This window comes from Choristoneura fumiferana, chromosome 18 (genome assembly GCF_025370935.1).
Source record: "Choristoneura fumiferana chromosome 18, NRCan_CFum_1, whole genome shotgun sequence".
Lineage (NCBI taxonomy): Eukaryota > Metazoa > Arthropoda > Insecta > Lepidoptera > Tortricidae > Choristoneura > Choristoneura fumiferana.
In genome coordinates, this window is record NC_133489.1 from 19,988,055 (window position 1) to 19,993,805 (window position 5,751).

At 36.8% G+C, this 5,751-nt stretch overlaps 1 protein-coding gene across 2 annotated transcripts in view; it reads left to right on the forward strand.

Annotated features, from left to right (window-relative positions):
* Positions 1–753: 753 nt before the first annotated feature.
* The window catches only part of PIG-Z (phosphatidylinositol glycan anchor biosynthesis class Z), a 28,445-nt gene continuing 23,447 nt past the window's right edge, over positions 754–5,751 (forward strand). Inside the window, exons 1-2 of one of the 2 annotated variants that reach the window (XM_074101461.1) lie at positions 754–780; positions 1,546–1,677. The gene's annotated coding sequence lies outside the window, so the exon portion shown is untranslated. The other variant, XM_074101460.1, reaches the window with a different exon arrangement.

The window sequence follows — 5,751 nt, forward strand, 5'->3', positions numbered from 1 at the left end:
TGGTCACGAATAAACTGAAGTGTAGGGTACCGTCCATTTACCCGCGCGAGTCTTGCAAACTACCCGCACTTGATTTATTTTTTGCCGGCACTCTATCACACCGATACACTCATAGACCTATACATCTATACACCCGTGTTTACTTACTCACATGCATGACTTACTCTGAGGATACACTACACTGGCAATAGGTACTTATACTCTTTGCTCTGTCCGAAATGTTCGTCTTGATTCGAATCGTTCGTCGAATGTACTGAAACGTCAAGTTCATGTTAACATTAGATAGAAGGAAAAATATGACGAATAGAAAAAAAAAACAAATAAGACAAATAAATAAAGATAAATTGATAGATGAGTAGGTAAGTAAAAGCTTGAATCAAAGCCACTCCCGCCGTCTGCAGGACCACTACGAAACAACTCGAAATTCGTGTCTTGCGGTCCCTGACACTTACACAATTCGCAATTCGCTCTCGTATTAACGAGAGCGAGAGGGACCGCACTACACGAACTTCGAGTTTAGAGTTTAGAAATTACGCTTAGAAATTTTTAACTTAGCGACGGATTTAAATGCGGGTTGGATCTCAGAAGGTTTTAGTTCGTATCGTACCGTCCCTCTCACTCATATTTATTTAATATCTTTATCGTTTGCTTGCGATTGGTTCATTTCGTTTTTTAACCAATCACGAGCATACGTCAAACGGACCTCTCGATACTAACGCCATCTAGCGATATTTCGCCTCTGTGAATACCCTCTGTCGTGAGCTCCGACTCACGAAAGAGGTAAACGCTTTATCTATGGTTATCTTGTCTATGAATATTGTCTGTGGTTAGGAACCGTTTAATTTAAATGTCAAAGTTTTTCTCACAAGCACTAATATTCAGTTTTGTTAGTTGAAAAGTAATAACGTCTGTAAGAGCAGCTGGTGAAGCAGCTGCACTTTCCTAAGAGCTAAGTATCTAGCATAGTTTGTTCCTTGCTAAATTTCATCTTTTACTTCATGCGTACTTGTATGCGCTTTACTTCGGAGCTATAAAGCTACTACGGGATTGGTTATTCCGAACGCTAAGATAAACTTTGTGTGCTTAGCATTGCCAAGCACGCTTATGAATACCCTGTTTAAATGAAAGGTTTCCCTGTTTTCTCGAGAATTCTAGGTTGATTAAGTCCCATACTGAACGCGCCGGAACTGGTCAGTTACTTGGAACTGGGTTCGAGTTCGCGGCTTATGCGTGGCGTACGTTATTGCAGGTAATGTTCTATGTGCCGCGATATACGGTAAATTCGCCTTATGGGACATGAAGGCTGTATGCCAAGCCAGGTGAAGGCTGAAGGGTCGCCAGGTGACGGCAAAAGAATGGTGCTTGGAGTTATGGTTTAGCACACAAAGCTACAAAGGCACTGTTTAAAGTAATCTGTACACCAACTTTCAGTATCGGTCAGGTTGCTGACCACCTAAAGTGTAAGGAACGAATTATGTCAAGGCATTGTTGCCATGGACATGTGGCTCTCTAGTCAGAGAGTCATGTGTTGTATTACTTCCACAGGAGGTGACGGGAGCATAGAGATCTAAAGACCAAATATTAGCGAAGCAGATGTAGTACGATGTCTTGAGAGTTTAAGAGCTTACTTTGAGCCATACATATGGCATGATAACTGCGCGGGAATAATATATAAAGGTATGAACTTGCACTTGTTATAACCAGCAATTTGCCTTTCAAACAATCATATAGAAATCTGAGTTACATCCCTTCCCATATGTGCGGCGCCGGTCTTCGTGTCAGCTGACCGAGATGATGTAGGTCGGGGCGCGTGGATCGGCGTCACCACAAAATTTGGTGGAGAAAGGCTGCGATAAGGACCTAGGGATTGATAGAATAAAGAGAAAAATATTTAATTATTGCTGTGTAACAGAGCAAGTTCAATACCCGTAACGCCATCTATCGAAATTTAAAGGAACTAAAGTTTATTCATAATTTCTAAACAAAGATAATATTTTAAATTGTATGGACATCAGACCCTTTACATTTGACATGGTCGAATTGCATTTGCAAAGGGAAATTGCCAAAATTCAAAATATTTAAACTCGTAGCTTCATCGAAAGAAATCTTAATTATAACGTCTACTATTAAGCAAAAATACATATTTTAAGATAAACTTGATGGATGTAGTGCTGTGAGAGATACTTATTTTAGGTTAATAAAGTTTTTAAACTAATTTATAAAATTCCAATCAGAATTGACGGATTTCGGAATTGGTGGAAATCGGAATTGGCCGATACCGGAAATGCGCCATTAGTAATTAATAGGAAAGGATTTTTTAAAATTATGCTGTACTATATTTTACTGGATGTAGTGATAAGTGAATAATTGACACGCAATTAATTCATGTATTATTTAAAAAATGATATTTATTTAATTAAGTACATATAAGGTGAAATACGGAAGTATTTTCTCAGTTCGTGAAAAATTGAAAATTCCTGTTGACATACAAGGACGCCATTATTTACGCCATTTTTTTACTGTGTCTTGTGGAGTGTGGAGCTCAAGTGCTAACTGGAAATTTATTTGGTAAGTTATATTCACTAATTGTGTCGGAAAGTATATTAAATCAACCGTAAATTGTTCGATGGATACCATATTGTGTGGATTTCGTGTAATTCAACTGATGTACGGAGGAAATTGGAGTTTAAAAGTGAACCGAAGGGACGTCGACATTCACGTGTTTTTCATGTCGGAAAAGTTTGCGAGATGACTTTGTTTCAGTTTTATCGTGGGAAAACCGTTACAATCGTCAATAAATGACGAAATATGTGATGATGCTCGTTCAATTGAGTCTTTTAGCGTGAAGGAGTACCTATGATTTCGTCAATTTCAAATTTATTTAGTTAAGTAGGTATTGTGGTCTTGGATGGAAATAATGAGAAATCGTCTCGAGTACGAAAAGACGCCTATTCGTTTATGCTGCTTAGCATTTATGCTGATAATTGAGTAGTTTCTTCGGTGACCGAGAGATTCCCTATAATTGTAATTAATTGTTAGTAACACAGCTTATTTATGTATAGGAATCGAACTTAGGCGGTTCGTTTTACAAAACGACCCCGCAGGCAGAGGGGCCTTAGTAGCTGTTGCGGCGCCCGGAAAATTGTAAGCCGCGACGCTGCGCTGTGTGTGAGCCGTAGCGGACGGCCGAGTTTGCATTTTACGTTCAACTTATTAAAGTTGTATTAACAAGGTATGTTCTTTTTACTGATAACTGTTAATTTGTGATCGTGTTATTAAAGATGCCTTAATTATTATTTTTATATGCTTCATTTGTGAACAACCAATAATCTCAATGGAAAGATAATTTATTTTGGAAAGGTTAAAAGTTTAATTCATTTGAAAATTTATAATTTATTAATGCTAAAATATGCCAACTTTTATGAGTTGATTAATATATTTTGAGAAATAAATTTAGTGGCAAAATATCGAATTTATTTGTCTATATATTTATAAATGTTCAATTTTAATGTAAATATGTGGACAACGTTCTAAGTAGGGTGTGTGCACTACAGACACGACTATATTTTATTAAATTAGTTCTATTAAAATTGAACTAGGAGTTTGGTAATGCCATTTGCAAAGTTAAATTATTATTATCATTATTATTTTTTGTCAAATTTTGGTTGCAATATTTTATGTCACTATGCTATTAAATTTATAAGGCATTAGCCTTCAACATTTATGATGATGACTGGTCAGGTTAATTTTATTTAATTATTTTTTCTGACATGTTACTTACATAGCGAAGGTATCATTTCTTTTGAAAATCCATTCACAGATTGGAACCTCTTATACAAAATGGATAATATATTACTCAATAGGCTATCTACTATAGCTAGCAATATTGATATGCTTGCTCAATCTGAAATATGTAGCAATATTCAAAACCTCGAAGAAGCAAAGATTCATGCTGCTAAATTAAAATCCATGTTAACTCGATTTGAGACTGAATTACTACAATACTTCAACCTGTGTAATGAACCTGATGCTGACGAAATATCAAATCTTACTACAATACAGCTCAAAGGAGAAGAAGTGTTAGCAGAATGACTGCCAACATCAACATTAAATCTGACACTAGTGCTACCCGGACTGTGACTTCTGATAGAAGACTTAGCAAACTACCTGAGCTTAGTATACCTACCTTCAGTGGGAATCTACTAGAATGGCACCAATTTTGGGATCAATTTCATTCATGTATTGACCAGAGAAACCTGTCTGATGTCGACAAGTTGATGTACTTAAAGCATCACTCAGAGGCGAGGCTAAAAAGACTATTTGAGGGTTGGATACTACCAACAAGAATTACGGAATCGCGATATCTACTTTAAAAGGAGAGATAGGCAAAAATGATCTAATCATTGACGCTTCATTATTCCACATTATATAAATCAAAAGGGCAGAGAAAATTGAGGATTGTCGGAAGACATTAGACGAAATAGAGAGACATATTAGAGTTTTCTTCATTCGCTGGGAGAGGATATTAGTCATAATCATCTCAGATTTATGATAATGGGAGAAATTTCCAGAGGACATTATATATGAGATTAAAATGAAAGTAAAGGCCGAATCAATTGAGGACTTAAGAAAACAGCTAGCAGTTATTATTACTGCACGAGAAGATGCCAGTAGAATCTTCTCTGAACAATCATTGAAAGAAAGTACTCAGTATACAGCGGAGACATTACATGTGATAATGTATCAAATAATGGTAACAGACAATTCATGAATGCAAGACAATAATAATCAGAATTTAACAGGAGTAAACAAACATTTCAATGCCACAGCTCAGTGAATTCCAACTTCAACAAGGACAGTAGACCTCATAAAAGGAGATACGAACCAGAAAATGATAGAAGACATTTTGATAACAAAAGGAGCAAGTATAGCTGTTTTCTTTGCCAAGGACAACACTATAACGATCGATGTAAGCAAGTCAAAACCTTAGAAAGAGAGAAAACAAAAGCTTAACAACCGATTGGCTTTAATGTTTTCGCCTAAACCATTTTGCCAAGCAGTGCAAGGAAAGAAATTAAAATGTCCATATTGCGGACAATTCGACTCGCACAATCGAGCCATATGCCCTGAATTATTCAAAAGGGAAGATTCTTCCAAGAGTACAACGGTTGATGTATGCGAGTAATAATGCCAGAGGGTTCACCTTTTTGCAGACAGCTATCACAATGGTCGGAAGTGATACTAAGTCGATGAAATGTCGGTATACTACTTGATTCGGGAAGTCAAAGAAGTTACATCACTCAGCAAGTATTCGAAGAACTTGGCTTGAAAGATCGAAGAAGAAAACCAACTCACCGTATTTACCTTTGGGGCTAAAGAACCACGTAGGATAGAAAGCCCGTTGGTTAAACTAACAGTTGAATTAGTACAACCTAAGATGTACAGACAGTATACGCTAATGTCGTTCCTTCCATCTCTCAAGGTATAACACATCCTGGATATTTGTTGGACAGTTGCACCTCAACAGACAACTCACTTTTGCTGATGATGGCTCTTTGTTGAATCGTGTCGACATGCTTATCGGAAATGATTATTATTATTCTTTAATGTCGACAGGGAAAATACAAGTTTCTGACAAACTTATTCCTTGTGGAATCTAAACTTGGGTGGATACTCTCCGGCACAAACACAAGTGAAGTCAGCTGATGAGTGACAGTGAATACTTATTCCAATCAAGCTTTGAAACCAGAT